The sequence below is a fragment of the Macrobrachium rosenbergii genome, chromosome 3 (assembly GCF_040412425.1).
Source record: "Macrobrachium rosenbergii isolate ZJJX-2024 chromosome 3, ASM4041242v1, whole genome shotgun sequence".
NCBI classification, from domain to species: Eukaryota; Metazoa; Arthropoda; class Malacostraca; order Decapoda; family Palaemonidae; genus Macrobrachium; species Macrobrachium rosenbergii.
The window spans coordinates 34260238-34273092 of NC_089743.1; positions in this window are offsets into that span (position 1 = coordinate 34260238).

Genomic DNA, 12855 nt, shown 5'->3' on the forward strand with positions numbered 1-12855 from the left:
TTGCTGCTTTATCATCATCCTTATTTCCTTCATTTCTTACATGCACACAGGCTAACATTTCAACATTTATACTGGCCTTATATAATTTGTGGAATGATAACTTGATATTTTGTTGAAAAAAAACGATTTTTATGACAAAATTCTGAAAATTCTGAAGGGCTCCAAAAGCACTTAGTCACTCAAGTTTACTAATCTCTGTGATAAACATATTGCAGACAATTCTACTGAGAAAACAGGTCCATTACTAGGTAAACAGAAACAACTTGTTTAGTTAGTTGATATTACTGCAAATCCTACCCCACAGGAAAATTTTAATGTCTTTAACAATTGTGGAATGGGGATCTTTACATCTTTCATGATCTACTATACTTTGCTCATGATGTTCAAGGGAATATGCATAAATTTGATAGATTGTGCAAGTGTTCACGGACATATACTTTGCTTATGATCCTAGGAGGGGAAAATTCTAACACTGGAGAAATTATGTGTACATGTATTACCTCAAAATTGCTTTCAGCTTTAACTGGGAATGGCAGTCTGTTTATAATAATGTATGAATAAAAGCTACTTACTAAGGGATTCAGAGCCAATGAAACAGTTTTTCGGCAACAACTTTTTATCAAAGCATTGGATACGGGTGAAAGTTGGCAAGTGTATATTTTATAACCCTACCTAAGTTTTGCAAGTATTATTTAGTACCTAAGTTCGATAGTTTGACGTTTATAGAGTAAAATGAAGTCGCCAATGCCGGAACTGAGAAAATCACAGACAAGGACCCTAAAACAATTCGTAATGTACACATATGACGTCATGAGGCTCCGCCCATCCACAAGGTAGGCGGTGAATGGATATGCTAACACAGTCTAGAATTCGACAAATTCGATAACGGCCAGCAGGATGGAATTGTCCCCGTGGTTGCAAGACCGCATTTCTGCTACGACTTGCCACTTTGTATACAAGCGAGAAGACCTGTGGCAAGATTTACTATAGCGTGAATAGGTAATTATTTTTATAGTGGGTAATGGTTACTTGGCCACCCCAGGAGTGTGGGCAGGAGCTGTTAGACAATCACGGGGCAATATCCATGAGAGCGTGGAACCAGTCATCACTGACATCGCTAGCGACGATGAGGACGGGGATGATGACCTCTTCCTCGAGAGTGACGATGAAGACATTTTGTAAATAAATTATATATAGTGTTAGATGTTTTATCTATACATCTAAAACATATTTATTAAAACACAATGATTATAACAACATGTTCCTCATTCAAGCCGATATCAATATATTTTCCTTTCCATGCATATCAATATAAATCGTGTTACATTTGATTGGTAATAAGTAGGTACAAAAAATAGCTTGCCCTTAAAATCTTGACTCCTTTTATTTGACTCTATTGCCTTTTAAATTTATTTGCAGCGAGTATACGAGTGCTGTTTAGGGTGCTGTATGATATAAATAAAAAAACAAAGAAAAATAGCCGTGGGTTACATTAACGGAAATAAAACAATGGCGTTGACCTTTACACCTCTAACAATTGAGGAAAATGAGGTATCACTGCTTTTCATTTGAATTCTACTTTTAGTGACTTCTTGTGACTAGCTGCAAATAGAAGGCTATAGTGGCTATAGTGTTGAAACCTGAGGTAAAAACAAAACGGATAGTCTTTTTGTAATCCCGCCCTCAATAGATGTAGATCTAACAAATCGGCTATAGACTGGTTCATTATGTGGAGGAATTACATACATTGAATTATTTGTAAAGTAGAAACAATACGAATATCAAGAAAATGGAGGAAATCCAAGCTAACAACTTAGTCCCAACAACTGCCATGGAAGCTGCGATGAAACCTCCACAAATTAATAATAATAAATACAATTACTGAGAATGATAATGCTATCCAGGGGACGATGACAAATCCTGCTCGCCATCATTCATATCGCTGAAGCCTAGGATGGATACTTACAAGGCCAAGAGAGACAAGGTCTACCCAAATGGATGGAGTTGCCTCCCACCTACAGTAACTACGTAGGCGATGACGTATCTTAGAAGTACTCACTCATTACGACAATTCACCTACTGGCGCAATAAGGAGGTGGACAAAGCTCCGCCTACACGGGGGATTTTGGTGGAAGTGAACAGACCTTATCTTTCTCTTGGCCTTGGGTACTAATATCAATTAGTGAATATGTCATTGGCAAGTGGGCAGAGCCACCATGAGGAGACGCTCTCCCCATATGTAAACTTCTCTTTACTGCGGGTGGAGCCTCATGACGTCATAGGTTAACATCACTATTGTGTTCAAAACCCTTGCCTGCAATTTTGATGGCTCTGGCAAAGAAAATACACTTTTACTCCGGTAAGAGCCAGAACTATTGAATTTAGGTACTAAATAATACTTGTAAAAATTAGGTAGGGTTACAAAATATACGCTTGCCAACTTTCACCTTTATCTGATGCTTTCATAAAAAGGTGTTGCCGAAAAACCGTATTCCATCGGCTCTGAACCCCTTAGTAGATTGAAAGTCTGTTGATAATACAGTAAGGTGTTTAAAAAGCTATTTAGAAAGAAAGTTTGTCAACAGTAGAGTCTGACTGCAAAGCTACTTACTGTAAATGGAAAGCCTATTTATAATAATATCTGAGTGAAAAGCTATTTAGATGGAAATCACTGCCCGAAACTTCCATTACAATTTGTATGGCTAAGTCAATATGACGAAAATGAGGTTTACTGCTTTCAGTTTTTAAATATTTACAGTACTTGGGCCCACAAGTCAACTTTTCAAGCCTGGAAAAATCTTTCCAAAATTAGGATCAACATATGGCAAGGATAAAATACGAACCCTCACCTTGAGTTGTAAGCAAGTTGGAATGCATTTCTATTAACCACTGCACACCACTTACTGTACTTACTGCAAGCTGCCTCAAATATATTCCACTAAAACACGTGTTTGCTGAACATATTCAGCATACTGTATTAACAGGGATTAACGTAAAATAGTAAAATATCGTATGTTTCCTTTCTTGGGGCATGATGAAAAAAATTATGTAGTACACTAATGCCACTGTCCAGTGAAACCCAATTCTTTGTTTAGTAAAAAAATTTCAGTAATAATCCAACATTGGCCATTGGGTGTTTGATTACAACACTGATGCAAATGGCATATGAATCTTGATTTTGACTTGAGTGTGTATCAGCAGACCTAATTACTTACACCTACCAATGTCTGTTGTAGGTTTCCTATACAACACATATAACAAGATATTAGGGTAGATGTTTCATTATGCAGCCTTACCTTAATGTAGTTACCATGTTAGGCCTAAGTTTTGGTCCACTAGAAGCCTATCGCATGTCTGAGGGGTTGACCAATATGTTAAGTAAAAGCCAAACTCAGAATTTTAAGCTAAAAATCTTGAGGTCAACTTCTATTCCAGGTAAACTTGTACACCACAAAATATGGTATTCTTCAAGATTTTATTCAGTACTAACACAGGCTAGTCTAGACATTTTCTAAGCACAGTATATTTGATATTGTGCATGGATTGTTGAACTTTGTCCATTAGATATTAAGGCATAAGTTGGCTGGTCTAAATCACTGGCCAATTTCTCACACTGATGTGCTGCATGTGATGCTTGCCATACAGTGTTCCCTGAAATGACCTTTCTTTTAATGACTTCTTAGCTAAATTTTGCCAATATATTCTTGTGCAGGACTGCATATTGGTTTCAATGTTTTGCCAACAGATTAAATTAATACTTTCTTAAATTTTGTCATATTCGAGCGGATTTTATGAGATTATCTAGTCTGAAGGCCTGCTCCCAGGTATACAGCTGCCAGAAGTAGAATGCATCAAGATGTTTAAGAAAAGAAAATGGTGAGTTCAGGATGACATTACATAACTCAGAATGGGTAAATTAGGATAAAGTTAATGGGGTTTGACTTATTACTAAACCACTTTATAAAAATAAAGCCTTGTACATGGAAAAATTTCTTTTTAGTTGTAGAGATGTGTAAAAGTGCACTCACTGTTTTGAGGTGGTTTGATACTAGAGACTGTATCTTAGTGATGTTGCAAGACATCACACAGGCTTAACCAGTTTCAAGGAATAAAACCACAATAAATTCTGAAACTGCAGCATATTTTGAAAGCTAATTCCTGAAAATTTGGAAATTAGCCAGAAAATGTGGTACACAAACTTACAACCTAATTAGAACAATGTGTGGGAAATAAGAAATCATACTCAACATTTCATTTCAAGCTTTCCCTTTACATTTTAAGAAATCTGATGAATTTTCACTCATTTATGACTTGTGCACTCTGCCTGAATTATCAAATGGTTAAGCAATACAAAATTTCTCCAGAATGGTCAAAACCTTTCCCTAACTTTGTACCTTGCCTACTCATATCCACCATTTCTCCAAGAACACCTCTTCAGTTATCTTATCTATGCCACCTTGTTCCATTTTCTAGCCTCCAAACGCCTTCCTCTATTTACTTACTGAATTCTGCTATTCACCAATATTTGAACTGCTGTCGCTGCAAATTTTTTGTTCTTTAAAACCCAGTGTCATAAGCTGATATGTTTCCCAGGTAACAGAAATTCTCTCTCCAAGTTCAGATGTTCCATCATACAATCATTAACTCCTTTCTCCATTTGCACTTTTCATTCTGAGAAATCTTATGCACCTTGATCTATGGGTCTGAAACTTATTAGATTGCAACTCCTCCTTTGCTTTCTTTCCAGCTGCCATAATCTTGCTCAATGTACAATGATTTTCATGTACTATCTCTTCTCAATTTCACTTTACAATCTTTAAAATGCTAAACAATTCTTAAAATATTAAGACACTTTTATCTGAGTTTGCAGTTAGCACCACAGTATCTACATGAAAGCTTACTTAGGGCCTTCCTTTCTTGACTCCTCTGTAGCTTCCTTCATTACTACACTGAAAACAAAGGGCTCAGTACTGGCTATTGATGGACATCAAAATTCATCTTAAATGCTTGCCTTCATCTTCGCTATATATTTACAAAATGCCTTCTCATGACCCAAAAATATATTTACGTATTGCTTTTTTTAAAGATACTTCTAATTTTCGTCATAATAAATACAGTCTCTGTAGTTGATCTATCTGGCAAGACACCACTTACAATACTGTAGCATTTACATGCTGCATTAATCTTGTTTCTTTAAATGATTTCAAACTCTCTGCTCAAGGTTCTGGATTCTTCTAATTTTTTGTCATTTCAACAAAACCTCTAACTCAAAGGCTCCTCAAAATACAGCAACAATCACTTCATTATTGCTTTTCATCTTTTATTTCTACATCTGAATACTTCACCTATTCCATTCCTCATCCACTTTCCTATTCCAAACTTTCTCATACAGATTCTATTTCTGTTCCCTCAACATTTTCTTCATCTTTAATTTTTCATGGGATGTACGTAATTTACCTTCTTATACCAAACTGTCAACTTTCATTCTGAAGCTACTTGCATTCTCTCAGAGTACTGGTACAGCCCAGGTCAAAAGATCATTTTCATAACTTGGCTGAAAAACAAAGCTTTGCAACACATTCTTCCTAAGGAAACATGAATCCATCAACAACCCAACTCTTCATTATACAGAACCATAATGCTAAAATATGCTACCAAAATATTAAGTACTGTAATCTTTGTAACAAAATCAGATTTGATGATCACATCAATTTGTCTCAATATCCATCCTTCAATCATATTTCTTACCATAAACTCTTGCTTCTTGTGAATATTAAAAGAAAACTAATGTACTTTTTTATAACTATGCAATTCATAAACTATTTTGTAATGAAGGGTTGCTTGCCTTCAGAAATAATAAACGTGATATTTAAACCACCTGAGATAAAAACCCAATGTTTGCACTGGACATGAATGTGCCTCACACTTGACAAAATTGCTACTATACAGTATCCCTGCAAATGTTCAATCTGGAAAGCATACTCATTATAAAAGACTTGTGCTCAAGTTATTCCTTCAAGAAACCTTCTGGGACTAATGCTCCAGTATATAGTCTACAATCAAAATTTCTACAGAGGCCTGCTTCTTACAGTGCCTTCCAGGCCAAACTTCAGAGGGTACTCCAGTCTTTTTGCACAGTCCCTCCAAACTTATCTACATCACTTTCAGCCTTCTACTCTTCATACATTCCTATTCATCTGTTCCCCCCTAACAGTCCAAACTATGACAGTACAGAAATTGTGATCTTGATTAACTAACTGGAATAACAATGGTAATTATTGAAAAGTGCCAGCCAAAGTGAACAACTATAAAATACAAGGGTCCTTTTGATGACTATCCAATCATGAACAATAATTACTGTTCATAAAAATAAATATCTGTGGTAAACAAAACTGTACCAGTGAACAGCAGTTAAATGCAAAATTATTTCACCAAAAGCAGTCATTAAAAGAATGAAATCACAGAGAAAAAGAACTGAATATAAAATAATACCAACACAAATGTATTAGCTCAACACCAACAGTCCTTCCATCTAAAGAGTTTCAAGTACAGTTATCAGTTAGTCACAATGTGCATCAGCTGTCAGAAACTTCCACCCTACCATGATAGTGACTATGATTATCCCACTGCTGCAAAAACTTCATCTGATAAGCAAGAATTAAGTAAAAAAAAATCTTATTACATAAAAAACTTGAAGTATATAAATAATAACATGATGCTGCACTGTATAAAAATCTCAGCTTCAGAAAGATGAATCATGATGTGGTATGCAAAAATTATGGTAGTCAAAAATAATACTGTAAAATGAAGTATACAAAAATTGTGGTAGTCAAAAATAATATACTGTAAAATGAACTGTGTTGTTTTTTCTCTATGGTCAACCAATTTATGGCCTGTTTAAATTAACTTTGCGCACCAATGGGTAAAAAAAAAAGTAGATAAAAAAAAAACTAAGATAATTACTGTAAAAAAGGGCAACATTATGTAGTGCAGCTACCCACAGAATATATGCTGTTAGTGAAACAAGATAAGATATTAAAACCTAGTCACAAGCACTAAAAGAATAGTTTAATACTTTTTTAAAATACCAAATGTAGTAATGAGTTACTTAACAGTGAATTATTTCAACCAACATAACAGTGTTAATCCTTTATAACTTAAAAGTCATGAGGAGGTACACCAACTGCCAATTTTCAAGACAGTCAACAGAAAAAATAGGCACAGATGATTGATTGTATTTGTCAACCTGGTACTGTACTCTGGGGAAGGGGGTGCGAAGGCTGACACAAGCTAACGAGCAATAGAAGACAAGAAGATTAAAGTCTCTTATTAATTGTCATTTACAAAGAAATGCATAAAAGCTTTACATGTAATCAAAATAACAGAAAAGCATCAAAAATAAGGAATGGAAACACAGGACCATAATGCAGAAGTAGTGAGTAAATAATGATTCCTAATGACTTTACTTTAACATAGGATTTTTTAGCCTAAAGAAATAAAGCAAGATAATGTACCGAACTCACTAAAGAAATGAAGCAAGATAATGTACTGTATCTCAAAGCAAGATAACGTACCGTAACTCAGTGTCGAAATTTCAGGGTATCCAGTACTGTTAGTGTAGACAACCAGTACAGTATAATTGTCAAGAAAAATAAACCTGATCCTCATTAACTGCTTTCATCTTCTGATGCATTTTGATTACATAACTTTTAAAATAACTGTAATTAATTATTCTATTTATGATATAGCCAATGAGGATGGATGTGGTAATTCAGGTCACTCAACGTGAATGAGAAGCCGTACCCACTAGAATAATAAGACTTGAAAATATTAATTTCACAGGTATTTTGGTATTCATAACATTGTCAAATATAAATTAAAGGGTGAATGTTACTATGCCTGGTCTCAAGTCACTTATCCACAATTGGACTACAGATATACAGTAGTTGCTTGCTGTACATGACTATGAATATTGTTGAACGTATGATGTCTATAGTAAACTACAAAACTCATTGAAATTTCTGGAGAAGAGAAAGCAACCCAAGCACCTGCTTCAAGCAACACTCGCCACTGAATCTATCATGGCCTCAATGTACAAAATAATTTCTATACTTAAAATGCATTTTTAATTCATTAACATATTTCATTACAGTCAGGAAGTTATTAATATAATGCATACTTCAGAAAGCATATAATGGATGTTAGACAAAATAATAATGGCACTACTCAACTATAATGACCCTTTTTCCAACAAGGGATAAACTTAACCTTCTTTAAGTCCTCAATAGATACTATAAACAGTTACAAAAGCAACAATTGTTAGTTTAACATACTGCTGAGTATGTGAGAACTGGTAAATACCCTTGGAAATTTATTTCAAATTGGACAGTTTGATTGGTCATAAAATAAAGTCCTGTATCAAAATACTTACTTTTCAATAAAAAAAATTTTTTTTTTGGAATGGTACTTTAATACATTTCAATTCTACATAAAGCCAGACCAGTGAGGTTTTAGGCTATATACCTAAATGAATGAAGTTAATTGTATTACAGTATTACAATAATGCTCTTGAGGGTTTTAACCTTAAATAACCACATTGCTGTATAATAAAAAATATAATGGGAACACACATGATAAAATCTGTAACTCACAAACATCCACTTTGTGACTACCCTAGTCACTCCTATATCAATTTACCGGGTCTTAGCCTAACTGATTGCCTCAAGACTTCCATATTTACTGAATTACATGATGTTTGTTTGCTAGTTACCGGTATGCATATATTAACCCTATGTATCTCTTCAGATGTGCAGTACAAGAGTTTTAATATTCTGAACACATTCAGAAAGCAGTCCTTACATACACCACTGGAACACAACACTATTCAAACTTTCACTTGATCAACCCCCAAAGGTATTGACACTCATAATAACCATCCATACATTTTTTGCTTAGGCTGCACGGTCCAGTTTATCATTAGATCTCTTTCAACACCACAGACCACCTCAACAATCAAAAATGTTGATTTGCAATCTTGGTTTTTTGATAAAGTAGCCACTGTTTGTCCTCAAAGGAGTTACACTCTCACGTTCTCTCCCCCCCCCCAAGGCTCTCCATAAATCAGACCAACCAATTACAATGAATGCTCTTATAGTTGGTCTCGGCCAGAATAGTGCTTGTTGGGACAGTGATAAATTATAAAGGACTCAGGACAGGAGGGTTCTATCTCCTGTCCTACAGCGATTACCTAGGCTCTATGTCATACTCGCGCAGATGTGACAAGTTGGCGCCATCTCCATTAGACTCTGGTCTGTCCAAGAGTTTACTTGTCCCCAAGATGTGCTCCGGAATCGCATTCGACTACGCACTTTATTCACCAACTTTACACAAGTCAAGCTAAGTATGTGCTTAGTTTTAAGACCCATTGAAAAGTTTGTTTCTTAAAATTTCATTGGGCAAGCTTATTTTTGTTTAAACTGGGAGCCAGTAAGCCTCTTGCACGGCGAGAAGTTAGGAATAGATCACTAAGCTACGCTGTAATTGCCATGCTGTTTTTTCCTTATCACAGTGAGATTTAGCATTAAGGCAATAACATTAGACAATTTTGTTATTAAAACTTATTATACAATGCCCTTTTAACAATGACAGATAATTTGAAGTTACCGAAAGGGTAAATTGGGGTAGCCTAACTTTCTTCTTTATGAAACATAGCTGTGTTCGTAGCTCCCAATCATGCTCGACTTACAAGCCTTGTTGTTTACTAAAGGCCAGTACAGGCAGTCCCCAGTTTACTACGGGGGTTCCGTTTTTACACCGCGTCGCAAACCGAAAATCATCGTAAACCAAAAAATCGTTGAGAATCGTCAAGAATCCTAAGAAAACCTTACTTTTAATGCTTTGGGTATATTGAAAATTATGTAAACTGCATTTTTCTTGAGTTTTTCATAAAAAAAACCCTCCAAATTTTGATTATTCTGCCATTTTGGAGCCATATTTCTTCCGTCGGATCAGCATACGACGCGTCATAACCCCGGCACATGCATTGTAAACCAGGAAATAATTTCTGATGAATATATTTGAAAAGTGTCGTAACCTCGGAATGTTGTAAGCCGGACCCGTCGTAAACCGGGGACTGCCTGTACTTCCTTGGTAGTATTTTAATAATCAAACTAAAGGGTTTTGTGATATTGATGGTTCCCCCAGTTATCCTTAATATTAGGGTTCTTTCCAATATTAAAGGAATACATTCATGCAAATCTACTTCCAATGGGTATTACTCTACCAACAGTGACGCCAGAGGTGTTGAGCATTTGTCGTGCTGTTTATATTTTTCCTAAGGGAATACAATTTCATAATGGTGAGCTTTGCCAAAGATTTTAAAATCTTGAAGATACTGATTTTATACAATTTTGGTACATTAATTCCAATAATTATTTATTTTATTTACGAATCAACTAACGTAACCTATAGCCTAGACTACATTACCCTTACCTTGTGCTTGGGGATAGACTGGGTAATCATAGGTAATGAAACGTGTAGAAATATATAGCATGGATATCCATTTAATTTTGTCTTAACTGAGTTGAGAAGCATTTGTTTGTAAATCCTTTACAGCAACGTTACTGTATTAACGTTATTTGGAACTAATATTTTAACACATATATATGTACTACTATTTTATGGATAAGACCCATTGATCACGTTTCCTTACATCATACTATGACCACATACTTGTGGCCATGTAGGCCTGGGTTAATTTGAAGTGTTTGAAGCCTATACAGTGTATGTACAGTAATATAGGTAGCTAACACTAGGTAGCTTTTATTAAACACTTGTTCCTTTTACCACTACTGGGCTACTGTTATGCAGGACTTGCGAATTACCTGTGCCACAGCGAATTGCTCAGTCCGCTTTTCGCCTGTGGATATGGCTCATAACTACCTGGCATGAGTCAGCCCCAGAAGGAATAAAGGAGAATTTGGTTGCTGGCTGGACGTGTGAAATATGCCACATGCTTTTGGCATCAAGTTTAAATGAGGAAAGAACTCATTTTAAGCAGTCTCTATCAGTTATAGATTTCAACAAGTGTATGGAAGCAGGAGACTACTGTACATGTTCTGGCAGAATTATGGCAGTGTTTTTCCATCCTTCTCTGAGAATAATCCACATTTGGGCCAATACTCTAAAAGCAGTGGATTCTAGGAACTCCCACTTCAACTCCTCTGATGGAGATGAAGTCTCTCTCCTTGGGACTTGGGAGAGAGGTCACTGATACCCAACAAAGTGGATAGAGCCACTGAAATTTCCCTTCTGAATCCACAAGATCTAGGGAACAGTCTTCTGCTTTACATGAGAGTGATACTTCAAATGAGAATCTTGCCTTTCCCATGCTGCAATCATGTATTGAGGGGACCATGATAGGGTCCACCCAAACCCATCTGAAGAGTCTGTACCTTCTAGGGTATTGATATATCCTGGACTTCTATACTGCCATGCAGTGGTGGTATGACTGCCTTGGCTCAATCAGTTCATGCAGGCTTCCCCGATGGGAAAATTCTGCTTGCTGTACTTTCTACACTGCCAGGCAGTGATGATACAGCTGCCTTGGCTCATCAGTTCATGCATGCTTCTCTAATAGGGAATTTAGCTTGCTGTACTTTCTATACTGCCAGGCAGTGGTGCTACAAATGCCTTGGCTCATCAGTTCTTGCAGGCTTCCCTGATGGGAAAATTTCACTTGTAGTACTTACAGAATTCTGGGAAGAAATCATGAATAGTATCAAGGATGACCCCCAAGAAAGTGTAACTCCTTCAAGGACTTACTTGTTACTGGGCATCAGCATAGAGATACTATCCATGATTCCTATGAGGAAATCAGGCATCCTGGATATGGAAATGGGTATGATGTGTAAACCGTTGAAGGAGACTGTCATCCTGCCTAATAATTTAGCAATGAAAGCCAAATAGAAGCAACCATATTAATGAAAGCCACAGAAGCAAATTTTCTCAAGTTTAATGGAAAATATAGTACAACAACAATTTTACGGAACCAATAACCTCTCTGGGAGGCATCAGCTTTTTGTCTCTTCACTTTTGAAACAATCAAATCACGTGAAGACGGAATTTCAGAGTTATGTGATGACTAGGAAACGAGAGTTTATGGCAGAAATACTGTCAAGCCATTTGTCTCTACCATCTCAGTATCTGATAGTGCTACAAAGGAATCAGCAACACTGTTCCTCCTTTCTGAGGGGAAAAACTCCAATTGGGCATGGCTACCCGACAACAGAATTGTACAATACAGTATATACTGTTCTTGAAAGCTTGGTGTGAATCAGAGCCGTACAAGTCTACAGAGAGGACAATGATAGCATCAGCAACCCTTTCAAAGCAAACAAGACACTCCTACCAGGGGAAACAAAAATAAACACCAGGACTGCTTATTATAAGGAAAGGAAGAGGTGGAGCCCCCAAGAACTTATTTAGTTGAGGTTGTCTTTTACAGCATAACATGCAGTGGAAGTCCTCCTCTTTGGGGGGGGGGGGGCAGTACTGTATATGGTTGAGGTTGTCTTCTACAGCATAACATGCAGTGGAAGTCCTTCTCTTCCAAAAACCAGATCCCCCTTTTAAAAAGGGACCATAGAGAAAGAGGCTTTATTTGCCACTACTCTTCAGTGTTCCCAAGAGGCATTCCTCCGAATGAAGGGCGGACCTGTCAAATTTGAACAAACATTTTTTTTTTTTTACAAAAATTTTTAAATATGCTGTTCTTATTTTATATGCTGTACCTATTTTAAGGATCTCAGGAATGAAGGTTTTCAACTGGTGGCCTACCTAGATGACTGGCTAATC